The sequence below is a fragment of the Sorex fumeus genome, unplaced genomic scaffold (assembly GCF_029834395.1).
Source record: "Sorex fumeus unplaced genomic scaffold, SorFum_2.1 ptg000033l, whole genome shotgun sequence".
In the NCBI taxonomy this organism is placed as follows: Eukaryota; Metazoa; Chordata; class Mammalia; order Eulipotyphla; family Soricidae; genus Sorex; species Sorex fumeus.
In genome coordinates, this window is record NW_026606090.1 from 27,085,098 (window position 1) to 27,107,159 (window position 22,062).

General features: G+C 47.4%; 1 protein-coding gene across 1 annotated transcript in view; it reads left to right on the forward strand.

The window, feature by feature from the left end:
* The first annotated feature begins 15,384 nt into the window (after positions 1 to 15,384).
* Positions 15,385 to 22,062, forward strand: part of FUT10 (fucosyltransferase 10) — a 101,341-nt gene continuing 94,663 nt past the window's right edge. Inside the window, exon 1 of the mRNA XM_056116819.1 lies at positions 15,385 to 15,479. The gene's annotated coding sequence lies outside the window, so the exon portion shown is untranslated. The remainder of the gene's footprint in view (positions 15,480 to 22,062) is intronic.

The following is a 22,062-nucleotide window of genomic DNA, read 5'->3' on the forward strand; positions in this document are numbered from 1 at the left end:
TATGCTCAGACCATCTGGAATTTTAAGTTTCATCACTAACACAGTTGATGCATTTGGAATAACAAGAAAACAAAGGAATTCAGTGACTTTAGCAGAGGGGGGCAGAAGTCCAGGTAAGCCCTCAAGTTTGTCAAAACTCTTGTCACTGCCCAAGCATGATCAGAGCAAGTCTTTATGATAACTGAAATTAAAAAAAAATTGGATGAGAGATTCATTCAGTACAAAGAGAAACTGATGTAAAACATTAAAGAATTCATTCAAAATGAGTGGAAGGAGCTAAGGAATACAGCAGCAAGTCACAACAGCAGAACTGAGGAAGCTGGAAACTGAATCAGTGTGTTTGGAGACATAACAGAAGACAGAAAAGACGAGGCAATTGGAGGAAGATATAAAAAGCTGAAGAAAATATAAAATATTTAGTGGAAAAATAGCAATAGAAATCATCTTCACATCATAAGAATACTGGAAGGAGAGGAAAAAGAGAAATGGGAAGAACAGTGAAAGGGAAACAGTGAAAGAATAGTGAAAGGGAAGGTAGCTGAGAACTCCCCCAGTCTGAGGAGGGAGGCCTGTGTACAAAATCAGGAGGCCAATAGATGTGCCAAAAAGAATAAACTCATACAGAACAACACCAAAACATACTGTAATCAAAATCGCAAGAACCAGAGAGACAGTTTTTTTAAAGCAGCTTGAGTGAAATAAATTGTCAAATACAAGGAAAACAACATAAAATTCATAACCCGATCTCTCACCTGAAATCCTACAGGCAAGAAGGAAGTGGACTAATATATTCAAGTACTAAATGAAGGAAATCTTCAACCTAGATTTCTGTACCCCTCTCGGCTATTCATAATTGAGGCAGGAATAACAACATTTTCAGACAAATAAGAACCGAATACATTTGCTGGTCAAAACAACTCTGAGTGGAATACTGAGTGGTCTCCTGTAAAATGTCCTTCCAGACTAGAAATAGCCTGAAGGACAAATGCACGTGCTTTGCATGTAGGTGGTCAGTGTCAATGTCCTGTACTGCTTGAACCCCAAGCACCATTGGGACAGACCCTAGGACATTTTACCAGGAGCAGCCACTAAGTACCACCAGGAAAGGTCCAACGGTTGCTTGGGCTTTATCCCCTATATTCTGATATTTAAATAAACCACGGTACTTATGCCAAACACAGTAACAACAAGTCTCACAATGTCACTGGGCCCCCTCGAACAAATTGATGAACAACGGGAGGACAGTGACAGTGACAGTGACGGTACTTTCTCAAATGACAGCTGATATTTGGTTGTCCGATGGTGGAGAGTAAACATGAACATAATCTATTTCACAGTTGGGATAATTTCCACCCTCTGTGATAAATATTTCTGTTATGTGAACTAAAAAACTGTTTTAAATATACACAAATAAGTATACTTATATGTGTAGGTATATTTGTGTATATTTGTGAGAGATGGGCATACATATAAGCAAAATGTTAAATATGAGTTACACATTTAAGAAAGGTATGCATAAAATTTTAAATTTAGTAATCCCACACTGTTAAATACATTACAGTATTTAAATACACTGCTCCCAGTGACACTTTCTTCCTATGTGACATTCTTTTTTTTTTTTTTTTTTTGCTTTTTGGGTCACACCTGGTGATGCACAGGGGTTACTCCTGGCTCTGCACTCAGGAGTTACTCCTGGCGGTGCTCAGGGGACCATATGGGATGCTGGGAATCGAACCCGGGTCGACCACGTGCAAGGCAAACGCCCAACCCACGGTGTTATCTCTCCAGCCCCTATTTGACATTCTTATTGTCATGTTATTGTCACTGAATTATAAATTACATTTTTTTTTTTTTTTGCTTTTTGGGTCACACCCGGCGATGCACAGGGGTTACTCCTGGTTCATGTACTCAGGAATTACTTCTGGTGGTGCTCGGGGGACCATATGGGATGCTGGGAATCGAACCTAGGTTGGCCGTGTGCAAGGCAAACGCCCTACCCTCTGTGCTATTGCTCCAGCCCCTATAAATTACATTTTAAAAATTATACATATTCTTAGAGCTCTAGAAAAATCCAGTTGAAGATATCCAACAAAAGTTTGATTTTAATAAAAAGTGTTGGTCTCTTTTCATGAATATTTTGAAAACATATTGTTTTATTTTAGAATTTAAAATACTAATCATTGTCACGGTCCTCCCGTTCATTGATTTGCTCGAGCGGACCCAGTAACATCTCCATCATGAGACTTGTTGTTACTGTGTTTGGCATATCGAATACGTCACGGGGAGCTTGCCAGGCTCTGCCGTGCGGGCGAGATCCTCTCGGTAGCTTGCCGGGCTCTCCGAGAGGGGTGGAGGAATCGAACTCGGGTCGGCCATGTTGGCTGCATGCAAGGCAAATGCCTAATCAAGCAAATGTAATAAAAGGGTCATTCTGGGCCACGAAGATAGCTCCAGTGGCAGAGCACTGCTCAGCCTGATTTTCGTCTCTTCCTTTCCCCTAGCACAGCTGTGTGTGAGCCTGAAGCTGTCCCCTATCCCAGCACCACAGGGTCGGAGCACCCAACCGTGGGGCCAGTGCTGCTGGGATCACCTCTAGGAGTGACTTTGGTCCCCAAAGCAGCGCATGGCGTGGTCCCTATTTTAAAAGGGGATCATGCTGTCATGTGTCAGACATGTGTTGGGAAAGGGGATTAGCAGTCAAGACACAGGGATCGGGCAGTGATGATGACATTGGAAGTTGTAAGACACAGTGGAATTCTGGATATTTGGTGGAGAGAGACCCAACATCATTGTGTCTGTCTCCTGGGAGGGCTGGAGAGAAAGAGCGCAACCAAGAATGGCTTGGAAGGTTTCTGTTTGAATTGCTGCAGAGAGTGGCATCTTCTTAAGATGCCAAAGGCTGAGTGAAGGAACGATTTTAGAGGAAGTAGCTATTGAATTTAGGACACTAGTTTTTATTTTCTCACTGTACACTTAGAGATTTTGTCGCTAATCATAAACCTACAGTGATTACTGTACTACAGTGATACCAACACCCGGCAAATGTCTGAAACCTACCCAGCAAATGTTGCCTGGTTTGCCCAGTGTAGGGTCCAACTTTCTAGGAAACAGTGTTTCCAGAACTGTCCCCTGTTCTCCAAATCTCTTAGCTTTGTGAGGAATTTTATTTTTCCATTCTCCTTTAAGAGTGCCTGTTTCTCAAAAAGTTCAAGTCAGAAATTGAGTACCCTTTGCAGTCTCTGCCCTTCCCAGAGATTCTTGGGAACCCATTTGCATATTTTTCAATAAAAAACAATTTCAGTCCCATTTAGTGAGATTTGGAAATACTCATCATTTAATTAACGAATTAATTAATTAGTGAGGATTTGGTGCCACCCCCAGCAGTGCTCAGGGCTTACTTCTGTCTCTATGCTTAGAGCTCACTGCTGGTGTTTGGGGGATCATATGCAGTGCCAGGGATTCATACTGGGGTGAGCAAAGTATGATGTAAGTTCTTGTACTATGACCACTTCACGGTCCTCCCATTGTTCATCGATTTGCTCAAGCGGGCCCAGTAACGTCTCCATCATGAGACTTGTTGTTACTGTGTTTGGCATATCGAAGACATCATGGGTAGCTTGCCAGGCTCTGCTGTGCGGGCGAGATACTCTCGGTAGCTTGCTGAGCTCTCCGAGAGGGGCGGAGGAATCGAACTCGAGTGGGCCATGTTGGCTGCGTGCAAGGCAAACACCCTACCGCTGTGCTATCGCTCCAGCCCTTGACCACTTCAGCATGACTTTTTCTTTCTTCCTTCCTTCCTTCCTTCCTTCCTTCCTTCCTTCCTTCCTTCCTTCCTTCCTTCCTTCCTTTCTAAAACTTTGTTTGCTTCTTTTATGGAATTTCAATTCAGCCCACTCCAGTGGACAAAAAGCACACAGACAATTTTTTCAGACTAACTTCTCTCTCTAATCTTTAGTGCGGCTAATTTGGTCATGTCAGGCAGCTGTGAAAAGAGTTTCATAAGATTACTTATTATTGCTACTGATCTGTTGGTTTGGTTGGAAAGATCTCTGAGTGACCGACTTAATGCATTTAGAACTCTTAACCAATGGTCTTCCTTGTCCCTGCTTGAGAATCCTTGGGTAGGCTGTAGAAGACAGCCAGTTTTACTTTCATTCAGCTTGATTTTCATTCTTCTGTGTTTTCCCTAAATTCTCCCAATAAGGTGATTTTATTATATATTTAATACACAGCTAAAACCTACAAACAAGACCTGTAGCATACTACCTGGGAATAATATTTTGTAGGCATTCAAGTTTATTAAGTATGTTTTATATCTTCCAAGTTGCTGTAGAAAATAAATCATTAAATATTTTTGCTATCTTATAGCATGTGTCTTGTTTTTCCAATTTGTTAAAGTTTTCTCTTATTTTTTACCCCTATCCTCTGGTCCCAATGACAATGCCACATATTTTAAACATTTTTTTCCACAAAACCACCCTCCTATATATTAATTTTGGTATCAGTTGTTGTGTTACATGTCTATCCAAAACTCTGAGGCGTAAACAGTAAACATCTATTATTGCTCCTGTTTCTCTAAGTGGTGTGGGTAATTTCGCAGACTGTGCCAGATTTGGCTGATTTGACTGGGCTTACTCAATTGCCTGCAGTTAGCTGATGAATTGCCATGTGACTGATCGGTTCCGACTGGCTTCCCTTACACATCTTGCTGACTATTTTCTGGGGGAACAGGGATCATTTCCCCTCGTGCAGCAGGTTGTTGCAGCATTGTTAACCTGACGTTTGGGCAGGGTTCCAATAAAAAGAATGGAAGCAAGTCTGCAAGGCCTCTTGAGGTCTTGGGCTCAGAACTGGTAGCCTGTCACTCTTGCCATACTCCGTGGTCAAAACAAGTTAGTAGGAAATCCAGCCCGAATTTCAGAGCGGGTGGAAAATCTATTCTCGATGGAGAATCTATTCTCGATGAAGAATCTTGATGTGATCCATCTCTTCTTGATGGATCACATGGGTATGGATACAAAGAAGACTAGAGAATCAGGACCATTTTAGGCCACCAATCCATGTAATAGTTTAGGTCTTTGTCTCTCATTGAACCATCGATTAGGATTAGGAGACACGTGAAATCTAGGAGACAGGTGTCATCTAATCTTGTATATTAATGCCTCTTACAATTTCTGTGATAAGTAAACATCCATTTTTATTTTTTATATTTAGTGGCAGGAAAATTCATATTTTGTCTTCATTAAGTAATTTAGATAATTGACAAACAACAGGAAAAATAAAGAAAATGCAATTTACTCCCACTTATAAAATAATTTGTTTCACTTTTCTTTGAGGTTGGACAGGTTTGGACTATATAGCTAGCAGGGCTCAGGGCTTACTTCTGACACTCTGCTCAGTGATCACTCCTGACAGTGTGCAGGAGACCATATGCAATACTAAAGATCGAACCAGAGTCAGTAGTGTTCAAGGAACTAGTATTAAATTCTGTATTAGTTATCCTGCCCTTAATTTTATTGTATTTGAGGTGACATGGTTATACTAACACCAAAATTCATGCTTTTGGTGGGCAAAGTAACTGTATCTCCGGACTACCAATATATCATGGCCCTCCTCCGCTGTCCTTCTGTCACTACAAATATTATCTAGCTTTATTCAGAACATTTATATTTTTGTAGGACGTAATTAGAATTGTTAATGCCTGGTGGTGACACATGAAAAAAAGTGAATAATGCTCTTTGAAATGCTACTAAAGGATGGCCAAGATGGAGATCTAGGTCCCTGAATTTCCCTCCTCTCACCAAACATACTGCTACACCTGGACCAATTCCCTCTTAGAACTAGTTGAGGGATTCCTACATGTTACTTGATAGCTTGAAAGGGACAGAAAGATGAAGACATACTCTTGCCCTGTATCCCCTTTCTAGCACAGCACCACACTATCCTAACGTTCAGGTTCTTCCTGAGGAATTAAAGGTTAGAACACCTTGCCTTCTAACTTTTGAAGTCTTCTACCAAGGCAGAGACCCCAAATTTAGCCCTGAAAATCAACATGGCTTGTATCCTTAAGAGCCACAGGTAAACAAAAAAGCAATGGCAAAGGAGCACATGGCTCCATGGTTATGCCTCCGACACTGAACAGAAAGAGAAGACAAAAGGACCCATTTCCTTGTTATTTTCCCAGAAGATTTCTGGGACCACCAACTTTCCCAGCTGCTGCTTGAAGGTCTCCTTTCAAATTCGCCTATATTTTAGAACTTACTGAAATGAGTGGCTAAAATAATATGATGTGATGGGCAATTTTTCTGTGTTTTTTTTTTTCTCTAGCTTGATCCAATAATAAAACCAAGTTGCGAGTATCTTCCTGGAAAGAGCAGGTAGATCTAGACATGTAGTGAGTGTTCCAAGCTTTGTGGCTTCCACCTGAAGGACTGCACCTTAAATCTCCTAGCACTGACAATAAATAAGCCTCAGCATTCTGGGTGTCCTGTAATCAACCCCTAAAATGGGTACACAAACACTTCCTGCAGTTCCACTGATTTGAACAGAGGGAATAAGTCAAATAACCATCTGCTTCCCAGTTTCTCCCTTGGCTGGGCTGAGTGTAAGCTTCCCCAGGTGCTGTCTGACATTCAAATTTCTAATCTGCCCATATATGAGAGCTGAATGGAATCCTTCTGAGAACTCAAAGAGGCTGGTGGGCACGTCCCCAACTACAATCACCTTTGTGCCCCCTCCGACTGTAAAATTAACTTTCCAGCTTCTCCTTGAAACTAACTTGTCTCCACGTCCAGCATACTAAGTGTTATAGCTGCCACTCATGGGAATAACTCGCAAATAACCTAACTGCAAATTCACAGGACTTGGAATGCACACATCCCCTGGGACCATACAAAACAAAGAGGTGACTCTATTTGGACACACAGCCCTCTCATCAACAATTCCGTCTGCCTCAGCAAAAGCGTATCACTGTATCACTGTCATCCCACTGTTCATCAGTTTCCTGGAGCAGGCACCAGTAATGTCTCCACACGTCCTAGCCCCGAGATTTTAGCAAGTGCCACATGGGAGGCTCTTTCAGGGTCAGGGGAATGAGACCATTCATTGTTACTAGGTTTTGGCATATTGAATACACCACAGGGAGCTTGCTGGCTTTTGCCGTGTGGGCAGGACACTCTTGATAGCCTGCCGGGTTCTCCAAGAGTTAGAACTAGACAATAAGAAGTCGCCCAGCCGTGAATGTGGCCGCACGCTTCCGGGACCTTGGTTTTATAGTCTCTGGGTCTTGGCCGTTGATGGAATTACATGACGCTGGGGGGCAGTTGGTGGGTGTAATGCCTAGTTACTGGAAGATGGGGGATCTGGATGGAGGAGGCCCAGTCCTGATCTGAGCAGGCTTGGAGTTCTCAGCCCTGGTCCCGCACACCTGGGTTCCTCTCCCGGTTCCTTCATGCATGAGGTTCATCATGCAAACAGTGAGTAAGCAACAAACAAACATACAAACAAACAAAGGAACAAAAAAAACCCACCCAAGAACTACTTTTTCCCTGATAGAGGCTAGATTGCAGATCCAATGTCCTGATTTTCCCAGATGCTCCTTAAAGGTTGGGGTTCCAATTAATCTGCAATAGAGAGCTGCAGGTGTAGATAATTAATGTCCACTGGGAGCCTAAGCGGTGCCTGGGAATTTCCCATAGCTTTAGGGATGCTGACTGGCATATGTTCGACTCCTGGGAACCATGAAGGACAAAGATAACCACAAAGATTGGATAGGCAATGGGGAACTCAGGTTTCAGAGACTGTCAAGCTTTATTTTTCATCAAAGGCAATCTGCTAAAACTGGGAGAAGGAGCTGTTTCACCTAACACAGAGAAACCAACAGTATGTCAAATAGAATGAAGAAATGGGAATTTGTTCCAAATGAAAGAACAAGAATTGTCAATGTCCAGAACTGCCTTGAATAAAGGGAGATAAGTGATTTATCTGATCTAATGAAAGAAAGGATCAATGGACTTAAAGACATGACAGTGGAAATCATCCCATCAAAGGAAGAAAATAAATAAAAGGGGTGAAGACAGATAGAAGGACTTATGGAATATTACCAGATAGACCAATATGTGCATTTTAGGGGCCTCAGAAGAACAGAAATAAGGGGAAAGCTTATTCAGGGAAACGACTGAAAAATTTTCTTTCCTGGGGAAAAAACATATTTCAAGATCTGAAAAACTCAGCAAATACCACAGAAGATGAATTTAAAGATACTTACACTAAGACATTGTAGTTCGATTGTCAAAAATTAAAGGAAATTAAAGAACTTAATTTTTAACATTTTTTCAAGTTTTCTTTCTTTCTTTCTCTCTCTCTCTCTCTCTCTCTCTCTCTCTCTCTCTCTCTCCTTTTAGGTTCACACCCAGCAGTGCTCAGGGGTTACTCCTGGCTCTGCACTCAGTAATTACTCCTGATGGTGCTCAGGAGACCATATGGGATGCCTGGGATTGACCTGGGGTCAGCGGTTGCTGTTCTCTCTCTCCAGGAAATACCCTACTGCTGTTCTATCTCTCCAGTCTTGTAATTAGAGAATTTTAAAGTAACAAAATTACTTTAAATTTTGTGATAGATTGCACAGGAGGTAGGGCTCTTCCCTTGTACCTCAGATGGTCCCTTGAGCACCACCAGGAGTGATCCCTCAGTGCAGAGCCAGGAATAAGCCATGAGTATGGCCAGGAATAATCCAAAAACAAACCTCAAAAAGTAATAAAAGTAAAATAGCTTGTGATGTATAAGGGAAGTCCAATTACTTTATTGGGGGGGGGGCAGAAACATTGTGGATTAGCATATGATTTATCCAAAGGTCCAAAATAGAAAGAATCCAACAACCTGACAATCAAGAATTCTTTACCTAACAAAGTTGTGCTTCAGAATTGGAGGAGAAATAGAGTTACTCAGACAACAAAAGTTAAAAGGTGTTACTAACAACTTAGGTTTTTTTAAGCTAAAAGAAGATAGGACACTAATTAGTAGCAAGAAAATAATAGAAAATATTAAGTTTATTAGGAAAGGTAAGCAGACTCCAAATTCTCTATGTAAGATCACCATTGAAAAGTCACTCATGGATAAACCACTTACTACTAGAAAAAAAATACTAAAATGGAGATAGCAATTATCAATGTACACTTAATACAAAGGAGCATTTATTATGGAAGCCAGTGATGACCTGGCTCTGGTGCTTTAGTTGGTCCAGTTCTGGGTTATTCAGCCGAAGTTACTCCTGAGTTTTAAGTATTGGGGATCTGGGATTTCTATTTCTTTTAGGGTTTTATATCTCCCTTCGCCCCAGGAATGAGCCTGTGTGAGTGTGTGTGAATGTGTGTGTGTGTGTGTGTGTGTGTGTGTGTGTGTGTGCCATTCGGCAGATTTAATTTTTTCCCCCCTGTGGAGTTTTTCAAACTGAGAAAAGGAACACAATTATCATCAATTTCTAGAGATTTTTTGTTTGTTTTACTTTTTTAGTCCAGGACCAGATGATGGGTATAAACTTTCAAAGAAGAATTAATACAGTAAACACTTAAAAACAGAAGAGAAGGTGGACAGAAGAGGAGGTGGAGATAGCAAGGTGGCAACGCACCTTCTACATGTGAGAGACTGTAAGTTTTAAGCCAGTGTCTCCCACAAGCACTGAGGCAAGTTCTTGTGGCTCTGTTGTCTGGGATCCTGGTACAGCTGCAAACTGCAGTCACTGGAGCACTGCATCAAGATGTAGGTATATTGCAACAAAAAGTAAAAGTAAGAGAAAAGGAAACACAAATGCATTTTGAGGCAGTATTGCCTTGATGCCAAAGCTATCTGATTCAGGAAAAGAAAACAGGTCAATATCTATGATGAATTTAGATGTAAAACTCAGTGAACTTTCAGCAAAACAAACTCGACAGTCAATTGAAAAATATCACACGTGATGATTGAAAGAAATTTCTCCTTGAAGTGCGAGGACGATCAAACATACTGTCATCAATAAATGTATATTCTACTAACAAAATGAAGAATAAGGGCCAGCAAGGTAGTAAAGGGGTTAAGGCACTTGCCTTGTGTATGGCAGATTTCAACTTCCAGCATCATATATGGTCCCTGAGTGCTGCCAATAGTGATGCCTGGGCACAGAACCAGGAGTAAGCCCTGAGCACTGCCAGTGGGTTTCCTCTCCTGACAAAGAAAGATAAACATTATAGGACCTTATTAGAGTAGAATTTTTGTTAAAAGAATTTGACAAAATTAAAAATCTATTCTTGGTCTTGTAGTTGGTGAAGGACAGGCGGGCGTTACAAATGCTTTTCCCGGCTTCTGCCACATCTACCAGCACTTCTGCTCTTCTCTCTTTGAGGTCTTCCTTGATCACATCTCTGCACTGATTTGCAAGCTTGGACGTTCGCTTGCAGTTGACTGAGGCATGCGCCAAACCATGTTGGTGAATAAGCAAGCTCAAGAGTTTTTGACTCTTTTGACGGCCCTCTGAAGTCCTGATGGATCTATCACATCTTCCAGAAGGGCAATGGAGAAGATTATCCATGACTTCTACTCAGATCTCTTCGATAGCCATGTCCACCTGCCCACATGCCAAATTCCACAGGATGGATATATGGTTCCCAATGTTCTCCCTTCTGAAATCCGACACGCCATTTCGTCGGTAAAGAAACAAACAGCACCCGGCCCAGACAAGGTCAGACCTGAACACCTGAAGAACCTGCTGTTAGCACTCATCAATACGCTGGCTCAGCTCTTCACATGCTACCTGTCTGAATGGAAGGTTCCGTCCCAATGGAAAACCAGCAGAACTGTACTACTGTACAAGAAGGGAGACATCCACGACATTGGCATCTATCACCCAATATGCCTGTTGTCTGTCATCTATAAGCTGTTCACTCGAGTTATCCTGAATAGGATTGGCAGAACACTAGATGAAGGACAACCATGCGAGCAAGCCGGGTTCCACAAAGGATTCAGCACCATCGACCATATCCACACGATAACCAAGCTCATTGAGGTTTCTCGGGAATTCAAGATGCCGCTCTGTCTAAAGTTCATTGACTTAAAGAAGGCCTTTGATTCTGTTGAAACGGAAGCGGTCATTGAAGCCCTAGCCAATCAGGGCATTCAAGCTCAATACATCAGGATCCTCCATGAGCTGTATTGCGGATTCACTACCAGGATTTCACCATTCTACAAAGAAGTGATCGTTGATGTCAAGAGAGGGGTTCGGCAGGCTGATACCATTTCACCGAAACTCTTTAGTGCCACCCTCTAGAACATCACGCAACGACTGGAATGGGAAGGAATGGGAGTGAAGATAGATGGTTGGCAACTACACCACCTCCACTTTGCTGATGACATTGTTCTAATAACACCAAACGTTAGCCAAGCGGCACAAATGCTGGCCGACTTCGATCTCTTTGAGGCTCTTTGTGTTCCTAGAACTAACAGATGCCATTGGGCTACACTAGCACGCAACAGGGATAAATGGAGACGTTACTGGCACCCACTCGAGCAAATCGACGATTAACGGGAAGTCAAATGATCAAGTAATCAAAAATCTATTCATAATAAAATGAATGAACCTCAGAGTACACTCACTTCAATGTACCTGGATATAGCCAGAGTGTTTGTAACTCAGTCATATATGACAAGCCCACAGCTAACATTACACTCAGAAGTGAAAAACTGAAAACTTTCATCTAGGTGCAAGAAATCATCCCACCTATCCAAAAATATGCTGACTCAGCGACTCCAGGATCATTAAAAGTGAGGTTTTGTTAGCTTTTGATTGCTGTCTCGCACACCCCAGCATACAGGAACAAGGTTCTTGTCCCCAACACAACTGTCTGCTTGTTTCCTGTTGGTAGACGGTACTCCTGGGCTCACATTCTAGTCTGGGCAGCACCTAGTTACAGGTGTAATTGGTTTTTGTTCTGGGGGCCACACCCAGCAGTGCTCAGGGATTACTCCTGTCTCTGCATTCAGGGATCACTCCTGGCGGGCTTGGGGAACCATATGAGAGACCTGAGGTCAAGACTGTTTAGTTGCGTGTAAGGCAAGTGCCCTGCCTGCTGTACTATCTCTCTGGCCTAGTACGTTATCTTTTAAGGTTGGTTTCTTTTGCTTGGCCATACAGACTTATAATGGGGTAACATATAGATAAACCTGCCACTAGGGGAAAAATATCTTAAGTCCAAACATTGACTGGGCACCCCAGCTGACTGCCCTTGTCTGACTATGTGAGTACCCTACTGTCACCTAATTCAAGGCCTTGTTGCTTGAAACACGATTAATCTCCAGTTATTTAGGATATTCCCAACAGTTAACAGGTATTTGTTATTAATCAGCTTAATTTCACTGTGCTTGGGAGCATATTTTTGCATGATGTTTATTCCTTAAATTTGTAAGGTTGTGCTTTGTGAACTGGTATACTTGTCTTTTGATGTGCTATTTATGCATACCTATTAGAGACATATCCAAGAGTAAAATATGGGGACCATAAAACATGGATATATTTGCCTCCAAAGTGTCTCCTACAAGTACTAAAGGGGCATATAGCATTTTCTATATGTTCCACATGAAACTGTGTATGGTTAGTTTTAAAATCTATAGCCAGTTTTAGGATATGTTTAGTAGTATATCATAGTTATATTGATTTGCATTTTCCTGGCGGCTAAAGAAGTTAAGCATTTTTTCCTTTTGTTTTATTGTTTATAGGGATTTCTCTTTGGTGATCTGAGTACAAGTCTTTGATCCCTCCTGCTTTTGTTGAATTTTTTTCTTTGTGTTGAAAGCACGATCACGACCATCCTGTTGTTTGTCGATTGCCTCGAGCAGGCCCCAGTAACGTCTCCTTCGTCCAAGCCCTGAGATTTTTAAAAAGTGCCATATTCAAGGCTCTTTCAGGGTTAGGAGAATGAGACCCATCATTGTTACTGGTATTTGGCATATTGGGTACACCACGGGGAGTTTGCCAGACTCTGCCATGTGGGCAGGTTACATTCAGTAGCCTGCTGGATTTGTCTGAAGTAAGAATGAGATAAGATGTCGTGCGGCCTCGAATGCGGCTGCGCGTTTCCAGGAGCTGGGTTTTATAGTCTCTGGGTCTTGGCCGTTGATGGGATTACATGGCACCAGGGGGCCAGTTGGTGGATGTGACCCCCGCCTACTGGAATTTGGAGGATCTGGGTGGAGGATGCTCAGCCCCGATCCGAGCAGGCTTGGAAATCTCAGCCCCGGGACCTGCATGCTTTTGTTCCTCTGCCGATACCTTCATGCGTGTGGAGAGTGGTCTCAGCATGGTGGTGGCTGGTTCTGGAGGTCTTTGGCTGCCGGAGCCCTGGTCGGGGCGGGGAGCGAAACTCAACCCGCTCCCCTCGAAGGGGGCCCGGTGAGGACAGCCAGGCACGGGGCCATTCTTGTTATATTTTAGATAGGAAATTTTGTTCAATATATCTATTACAAATACTCCCTTTCAGGAGTTAAACTTTAAAATGATCACTGTTCCATAAGAAGAACGACAAACACAGCATGATATTATTTACATGTGGTATTTAGAGTAACGAGACAAGGAGATACAGTGGTTCAAGAGGTGTGTTGGGTGAGGGCAGATAAATCACCCTGACCCCAGATGTATAGGGAAGAGAAGGAAAAAAATGAAGGCGAGGTGGAGAGGAGAAAGATGAGAAGCAGTTGGTGTAGGAGTCAAAGCGACCCAGGTACATTGGTGGAGTTAAGCCAAGATAGAGCGAAATACCCAAACTGCAGAGTCAACCACACTGAAACCGTGAGACCCAAACTTTAGTAACCACATTTAAAAAGTGACTGTCAAGATGGTGGGCTGGGGGCTGGGGTGGGGGTTGGGAGAGGATTGGTGGTAGGAAACTGTATGTCCAAATCCCATCTACAGGGGCTGGAGCGATAGCACAGCGGGTAGGGCGTTTGCCTTGCACACAGCCAACATGGCCGACACAGGTTCGATTCCCAGCATCCCGTATGGTCCCGTATGGTCCCCCGAGCACTGCCAGGAGTGCATGAGCCAGGAGTGACCCTTGAGCATCGCTGGGTGTGACCCAAAAAGCAAAAAAAAACAAAAAACAAAAAAACAAAATTGCATCTATAAATAACTTTATAACTCACAGTGCTTTAATAAAATGATCATTGTCGTATCTTTGGAACCGGATGTTCTTGCTTTTAATGCTACCCAATATTTATTAATACTCCAATTTGTTCATATTGTCCTTGTGTTTGGTGTTTTTGGTAGCAGAAACCATGACCAATACCTTTTTATTTTTTTTTGAATAGAAGGGCTATGAGTTATGAACAGAAGGGCTTGGGGGCAGGCCCAGAACTACAGCGAGTGAGGCAGAGGGCAGCCTGCTCTCAGGTACCTGCAGCCCTGCTCGTTGCTTGATATTTGCATCGCATGATGCTGGGAATCAGGTCCCCAAAGTCTGCACGGGAGCTGCAATAACTTGAGCAGAGTTCCAGTTAATGATTACAATCGCCTCCTCTTTTTGTCACCTTATGTGTCTACTAAGGGAGAACAATTTCTTATTTGTTTGGGGGCCACACTCAGCAGTGCTCAGGGTTTAATCCTGGCTCGGTGCCTCGTAGGGCTCTGGGGACCATGTGGGGATATGAGGTGCTGGGCATGGAACCGGAGTGTCCAGCATGCAAGGCAAACTCTTCTTCCTGTGCTATTGCTGGGCTCTTATTTTTATTGCTCCTATTGTAATCTAGACAGTGTAATAAGCATTTATGGTTTTGACTTACAGAAAGCCACTGCACCTCACCACCACCAAGACCCTCCACCACCCAAACCCCAGCCCCCTGCACGTCCCCCCATTATTCTTGAACTCCTTCCTTACCACTCCACACCCTGCACCCCTACATCACATCTCAGGATTTTTTCCATTGGGGGTTACCGAATTCCTTTGCTTTGTCTTTTTTTGGCACCCGGTTGATGAGATCATCTTGGCGCGTATCTTTTTCTCTTTCACCCACTTGGCAAAGTAACTCCAACCACTTTACTTGTGGACGGCAGTCGCTTGAAGCCCATTTTCCTTCCTGCATCCAATAAAAACTACATGTCCATCCCCCTGAGTCTCCTTCGGTCCCGGATCCCAGGCCTCCCCGGGAAAGTTCTCCAGTTCTTCCCTGGGTAACTCTGTGCTCCGCGTGCCGAGTTGCAGACTCAGAACCTCTAGGAACTTCCAGGCCGGGCTGCGCCCCTCGGGAGGACCACGCCCGGGCCTCGCAGATCTGGGGCGGGGGGTGTTCCCCGAATCGGAGGCACCCCTTGCCCCTCCACGGGGCCTCCGTGAAAACCTGGATCCAGGATCCCCGGTCCGGTCCTACAGGGCGAGTCTCCCGCTGTCCCCAACGTCCTCTCCGCGTCTTCGGCCGAGCTCGGGCGGGCGCAGCTGAGGCCCAGCGGCCGGCGCGGCGGCGAGGTGAGGGGCCGCGGGGTGGGCAGCCAGCGGGGTGGGCAGCGCCGGGGCCCGGGCGGGACCGCGGGGTGGGCAGCGGGGTGGGCAGCACCGGGGCCCGGGCAGGAGCGGCGGGGCCGGGCGGGGTGCCCGGGGCAGGGGCGGCGGGGCAGGCGGGAGGACCCGGGAGGGGGATCCTGGGGGTGAGGGGTGGGGGCTGGGGCCGAGCTGCCCGAGAGCCGCTGGGCGTGGGGGGCGCGCGGCGGGGGGGGCTCGCTGCAACCCGGCCCCGCGCCTGCAGCCCCCGCGCGGCCACCCAGCTAGTTGCGTCCCTGGAGTGTCCCCGCGCCCCTGCTCCCCCCTCCTCCGGGAACCACTTGTTGATGGGATCCGGTGCCCCAGAGGCAGCTCTCCGCTCCAGTGTGTTGGAGTAGGGGGTGCCGGGGGGTCGCGGGGATGGGTGGGGGTCCCCCCGAAGGGCAGTCGCCGCTGAGCACCGTTGCTAGCTTGTTTCTTTAAATTTTTAAATTTTTTTTTTTTTTTTTTAGGTATTTTGGTATCTGACTAGCGCCCTCCGCGCGTTATGCGTAAGAAATCGAAATAGCATCCGTGTGATTTTAAAATTTCCCCCACCCACCCCGGGGGAATCTTTAAATGAGTCTTGCCTAGGGAGCCCACGCCACGCGACGTGACTTTGAACTGGGTTTCTTGTTCTTTTCCGGAACGCCTCTCCCCGGGAGAGTGGGGTGGTCGCACCACGCGTCGGGGCGTGGAGAGCGGGGTGCATTTTGGGGGCGCGCGTCCTCCCAGGGGATCCCAGGCTCCTGCCCCCACTTTGCATCTGGGGGCGCGCGTCCTCCGGGGGGGGTCCCAGGCTCCTGCCCCCACTTTGCATCTGGGGGCGCGCGTCCTCCGGGGGGGGGGGTCCCAGGCTCCTGCCCCCACTTTGCATCTGGGGGTGTGAGTCCTCCGGCGGGGGTCCCAGGCTTCTGCCCCCCACTTTGCATCTGGGGGCGCGCGTCCTCCGGGGGGTCCCAGGCTCCTGCCCCCACTTTGCATCTGGGGGTGTGAGTCCTCCGGCGGGGGTCCCAGGATCCTGCCCCCACTTTGCATCTGGGGGCGCGCGTCCTCCGGGGGGGTCCCAGGATCCTGCCCCCACTTTGCATATGGGGGCGCGCGTCCTCCGGGGGGGGTCCCAGGCTCCTGCCCCCACTTTGCATCTGGGGGCGCGCGTCCTCCCGGGGGATCCCAGGCTCCTGCCCCCACTTTGCATCTGGGGGCGCGGGTCCTCCGGGGGGGTCCCAGGCTCCTGCCCCCACTTTGCATCTGGGGGCGCGCGTCGTCCGTGGGGGTCCCAGGCTCCTGCCCCCACTTTGCATCTGGGGGCGCGCGTCCTCCGGGGGGGTCCCAGGCTCCTGCCCCCACTTTGCATCTGGGGGCGCGCGTCCTCCGGGGGGATCCCAGGCTCCTGCCCCCCACTTTGCATCTGGGGGCGCGCGTCCTCCGGGGGGGGTCCCAGGCTCCTGCCCCCACTTTGCATCTGGGGGCGCGCGTCCTCCGGGGGGGGTCCCAGGTTTCTGCCCTCACTTTGCATCTGGGGGCGCGCGTCCTCCGGGGGGGGTCCCAGGCTCCTGCCCCCACTTTGCATCTGGGGGCCCGGGTCCTCCGGGGGGGTCCCAGGCTCCTGCCCCCACTTTGCATCTGGGGGCGCGCGTCCTCCGGGGGGGTCCCAGGCTCCTGCCCCCACTTTGCATCTGGGGGCGCGCGTCCTCCGGGGGGGGTCCCAGGCTCCTGCCCCCACTTTGCATCTGGGGGCGCGCGTCCTCCGGGGGTCCCAGGCTCCTGCCCCCCACTTTGCATCTGGGGGCGCGGGTCCTCCGGGGGGGTCCCAGGCTCCTGCCCCCACTTTGCATCTGGGGGCGCGCGTCGTCCGGGGGGGGTCCCAGGCTCCTGCCCCCACTTTGCATCTGGGGGCGCGCGTCCTCCGGGGGGGGTCCCAGGCTCCTGCCCCCACTTTGCATCTGGGGGCGCGCGTCCTCCGGGGGGGGGTCCCAGGCTCCTGCCCCCACTTTGCATCTGGGGGTGTGAGTCCTCCGGCGGGGGGTCCCAGGCTTCTGCCCCCCACTTTGCATCTGGGGGCGCGCGTCCTCCGGGGGGGTCCCAGGCTCCTGCCCCCACTTTGCATCTGGGGGTGTGAGTCCTCCGGCGGGGGGTCCCAGGATCCTGCCCCCACTTTGCATCTGGGGGCGCGCGTCCTCCGGGGGGGTCCCAGGATCCTGCCCCCACTTTGCATATGGGGGCGCGCGTCCTCCGGGGGGGGGGTCCCAGGCTCCTGCCCCCACTTTGCATCTGGGGGCGCGCGTCCTCCCGGGGGATCCCAGGCTCCTGCCCCCACTTTGCATCTGGGGGCGCGCGTCCTCCCGGGGGATCCCAGGCTCCTGCCCCCACTTTGCATCTGGGGGCCCGGGTCCTCCGGGGGGGTCCCAGGCTCCTGCCCCCACTTTGCATCTGGGGGCGCGCGTCGTCCGGGGGGGGTCCCAGGCTCCTGCCCCCACTTTGCATCTGGGGGCGCGCGTCCTCCGGGGGGGGTCCCAGGCTCCTGCCCCCACTTTGCATCTGGGGGCGCGCGTCCTCCGGGGGGGGTCCCAGGCTCCTGCCCCCACTTTGCATCTGGGGGCGCGCGTCCTCCGGGGGTCCCAGGCTCCTCCCCCCAGCTTTGCACCGGGTTGTCCCTGGAGCGGACACTCGGGGAGCTCGGGCAGGCTTGCTGAGGTCGCGGGGCCCCAGGGCGGCGTGTCCCCCTGGGCCACCTTGCTCTCGGGTGCAGAACCGGCCCTGGACCCGGAGGGTTCTGCGCGGTAGTGGCCCGAGCTGCCTTGCCGCAGTTTCAGAACTTCTTCCTCCCGCCTGCGTCCCGAGGTGGCGCGCGGCAGCATCCTGGGATGACCCAAATCCGCCCCCTTTGCGGAGTTGCTGCTGTGACTCTGACTTTACCGACTTCCTGCTAGGTGGCAGTGTGTAGCAGGAAATTAAGTACACAGTATCAATTCGCAGGGTTCATTGTGTATTCCTCAGTTAAAAAAAAAAAAGAGTAAGTTTTCAAGTTTTATTTTACAAACGTTTTTGGAAAAGAAAATTAAATTTCAGGTTAAATTTATAAAGAACAGTCTGGGCAAACAAAGTTATTCATAGATAGGAATATATATTCATATTTTTGTGTCTAAGTATTGCTTAGTATGCAGTATGCTTCTAGCCCATATTTAAATGCTTTCTAAATTTGGGCTATGAAGCGTTGATTTCAGTAAGAAATGCAATACCGAAGTCTAGTATTCCTAAATATGACCTTCCTTCCTTCCTTCCTTCCTTCCTTCCTTCCTTCCTTCCTTCCTTCCTTCCTTCCTTCCTTCCTTCCTTCCTTCCTTCCTCTCTTTCTCTCTCTTTCTTTCTTTCTTTCTTTCTTTCTTTCTTTCTTTCTTTCTTTCTTTCTTTCTTTCTTTCTTTCTCTCTCTCTCTCTCTCTCTCTCTTTCTTTCTTTCTTTCTTTCTTTCCCTTTCTCTCTCCCTCCCTCCCTCCCTCCCTCCCTTCCTTCCTTCCTTCCTTCCTTCCTTCCTTCCTTCCTTCCTTCCTTCCTTCCTTCCTTCCTCTCTCTCTCTCTCTCTCTCTTTCTTTCTTTCTTTCTTTCTTTCTTTCTTTCATTTTGGGGCTACACTCAAGGTGCTGGAGGGTGCTCTGTGATCCGGGGTCACTCCTGGTGGTATTCAGGGGATTACAAAGTTCTGGGGGGTCAAACAGGGCCAGCCACATGCAAGGCATGCATCTTAATTCCTGTGCTTGCTTCCTATCAACAAATACGAGTTTTAAAAAAATGATGTAAATTAAATTTATGTGTGTGTGTGTGGGGGGTGTGGCTCCCAAGCACCCACAAGTGGTCCCTGGGGGCCATTCCCAGTGATTCTTACCCCCTAGTGGTAGGGGTCCTGGATGGGGTGCTGCTTGAGCATTCTGGTGCTAATTAGGCTTCTGGTGGAGGAACCACTGGACTCCCCCAAGTGCTCAGGGGCTTGCAGACAACACGCTGCAATGCTGGGGGGTCATGTGGTATTGGGAATTAAACTGATCTGGGGCTTTCATGTGCTGTAACTATTTTCTCTGACCCAGTTTATTTTCAGTGTGTTGTAGGCATGTTATGTTATGTAAAGTTGAATTGCTGAAAAGAGTGAATATAAAGTCATTCCCAAACTTTTTCTACGGGATTTTTCTTGATCTATTCCCAGGATTCTGAGTTTGTGAAGACTCACTGTTTTGATTATTCTCTCCCTACATGACTGTTCTTCTTATGTGGAGAGTTTTTGCTCCTAGATGCTATTTATGACCAAAAAAAAAAAAAGAAGCTTAATTTTGGAGCTGAAACCTGAGATGAGCCACACCTTTCTCCTTAGGGGTCTGAAACAGGAGTTATATTTTAACAGTTTTATTGAACGCATTCCTCATTCACGATTTAATAAATAATCAAGCAGATGCAGGATTTTTAATTCATATTGTCTGCAAGGGAGGAAAATTGTTAGAGAGTTACTTGAGCGGGCCCAGTAACGTCTCCATTGTGAGACTGCTTGTTACTGTGTTTGGCATATTGAATACTCTCGGTAGCATGCCAGGCTCTCTGAGAGGGCCAGAGGAATCGAACCTGGCTTGGTTAGGCTGGCTGCGTGCAAGGCAAACGCCCTAACCTGGGAAATGATAGTTGCTATGAAGACCTTAATAGGAAAATAAAAATGAAAAAAGGAGATTCGGAGGAGCTCCCTTAGTTCTTAGAATGATATTGAATCTCCATAGTGTTAGGCCCCACACCCTTAAATAGAACTGCTCCTTTTAAATGCTCCTAGTTTGAATTCATATCTATTTTTATTAGGATTCTTTATTGGGATTTATTGGCATGCTTTTATTTACTTCCTACATGAAGACCTATCAAGAGTCATTGTGTTACTATTGTGTTACTACTGTATAGAGTGCTTTGTTGTGTACCTGGAACTTAAGAATTTAAAACTGGAGTTGGAGATATAGTACAGGGGTTAAGGCACTTGATGTGCTTGCAGCCAACCTGGGTTCAATCCCCAGTACTGCATGTGGTCCCCCCCAAGCTCTTCCGGAAGTGATCCCTGAGCGCATAGCCATCGGGAAGCCCAGAACACCATCCAATGTGAGCCCCAACCCCAGTTTAAGTTTTCTGAAACAGTGTCATCAGCTCTGCAGAGGAACATGACTGTATTGGGCCTAGACTCCTTTCTCCTCACGAACCACCAGTTTGCACTTCCGTGGCTGCTTGTGTTCCTTCTCTCATTCTCTCCTAGTCTTGGGGAGTGTGCTTGATTGAAGAGAACGACTTCCCCGATTGAAATTCACAACTCAGAACGATCACGATCACGACCATCCTGTTGTTCATCGATTGCCTCAAGCAGGCCCAGTAACGTCTCCTTCATCCTAGCCCTGAGATTTTTTAAAAAGTGTCATATTCAAGGCTCCTTCAGGGTTAGGAGAATGAGACCCATCATTGTTACTGGTATTTGGCATATTGGGTACGCCACGGGGAGTTTGTCAGACTCTGCTGTGTGGGCAGGTTACATTCAGTAGCCTGCCAGTTTGTCCAAAGTAAGAATGAGATAATAAGATGTCGCTTCTGGGAGCTGGGTTTTATAGTCTTTGGGTCTTGGCCGTTGATGGGATTACACGGCGCCAGGGGGCCTGTTGGTGGGTGTGACCCCTGCCTACTGGAATATGGAGGATCTGGGTGGAGGATGCTAAGCCCCGATCCGAGCAGGCTTGGAGATCTCAACCCCGGGACCCGCATGCCTTTGTTCCTCTGCCGGTACCTTCATGCGTGTGGAGAGTGGTCTCAGCATGGTGGTGGCTGGTTCTCAGAACATTCTTTATCTAAAAGTAACTGCCTAGCAAATTATGATGTCCATTGAAGAAAGTGAGAGGCAGGGCAACTAGGGAAGTCTTCTACCAATTAGACAAATAGGTCAGTGTTTAGATGTCCCACCGTTGCTTTTACTTGCTTTATGTTTGTTTATTTATTTATTTTTATTTTCAAGATCCTGACCTGCATTTGGGACCTGGGGCCTCTCTCAGCTATTCTCTTAAATTCTTTTTTTTTTTTTTTTTTTACTTTTTGGGTCACACCCAGTGATGCTCAGGGGTTACTCCTGGCTCTGCACTCAGAAATTACTCCTGGTGGTGCCCGGGGGACCATATGAGATATCAGGGATTGAACTTCCCAGCTATTCTCTTAAACAGCCAGACCAGTGGTTTATAGCAGAGGCCCAGGTGGTGCTCAGGCCTTACAGTGCCAATAATTACCTGAGTCTCCCCACTAGTGCTCCGGCCTTCATGGTGACCCTCCAGTTCAAGGGGGCTCCAGAGCTATACTGGCTATGCTGGGGACCTAAAACTGGGGTAGGTTGATGTACGTCATGCATCCTCATTCATATTGTCCACACCACACTCACTACCTACTGGAGCACGTGTTCTACCACATGCTCCAATGGATAGACAATACAAAAGTATTGTCTTTGAGCTATTTGCATATACTCTCAATAAAGCAGATTTA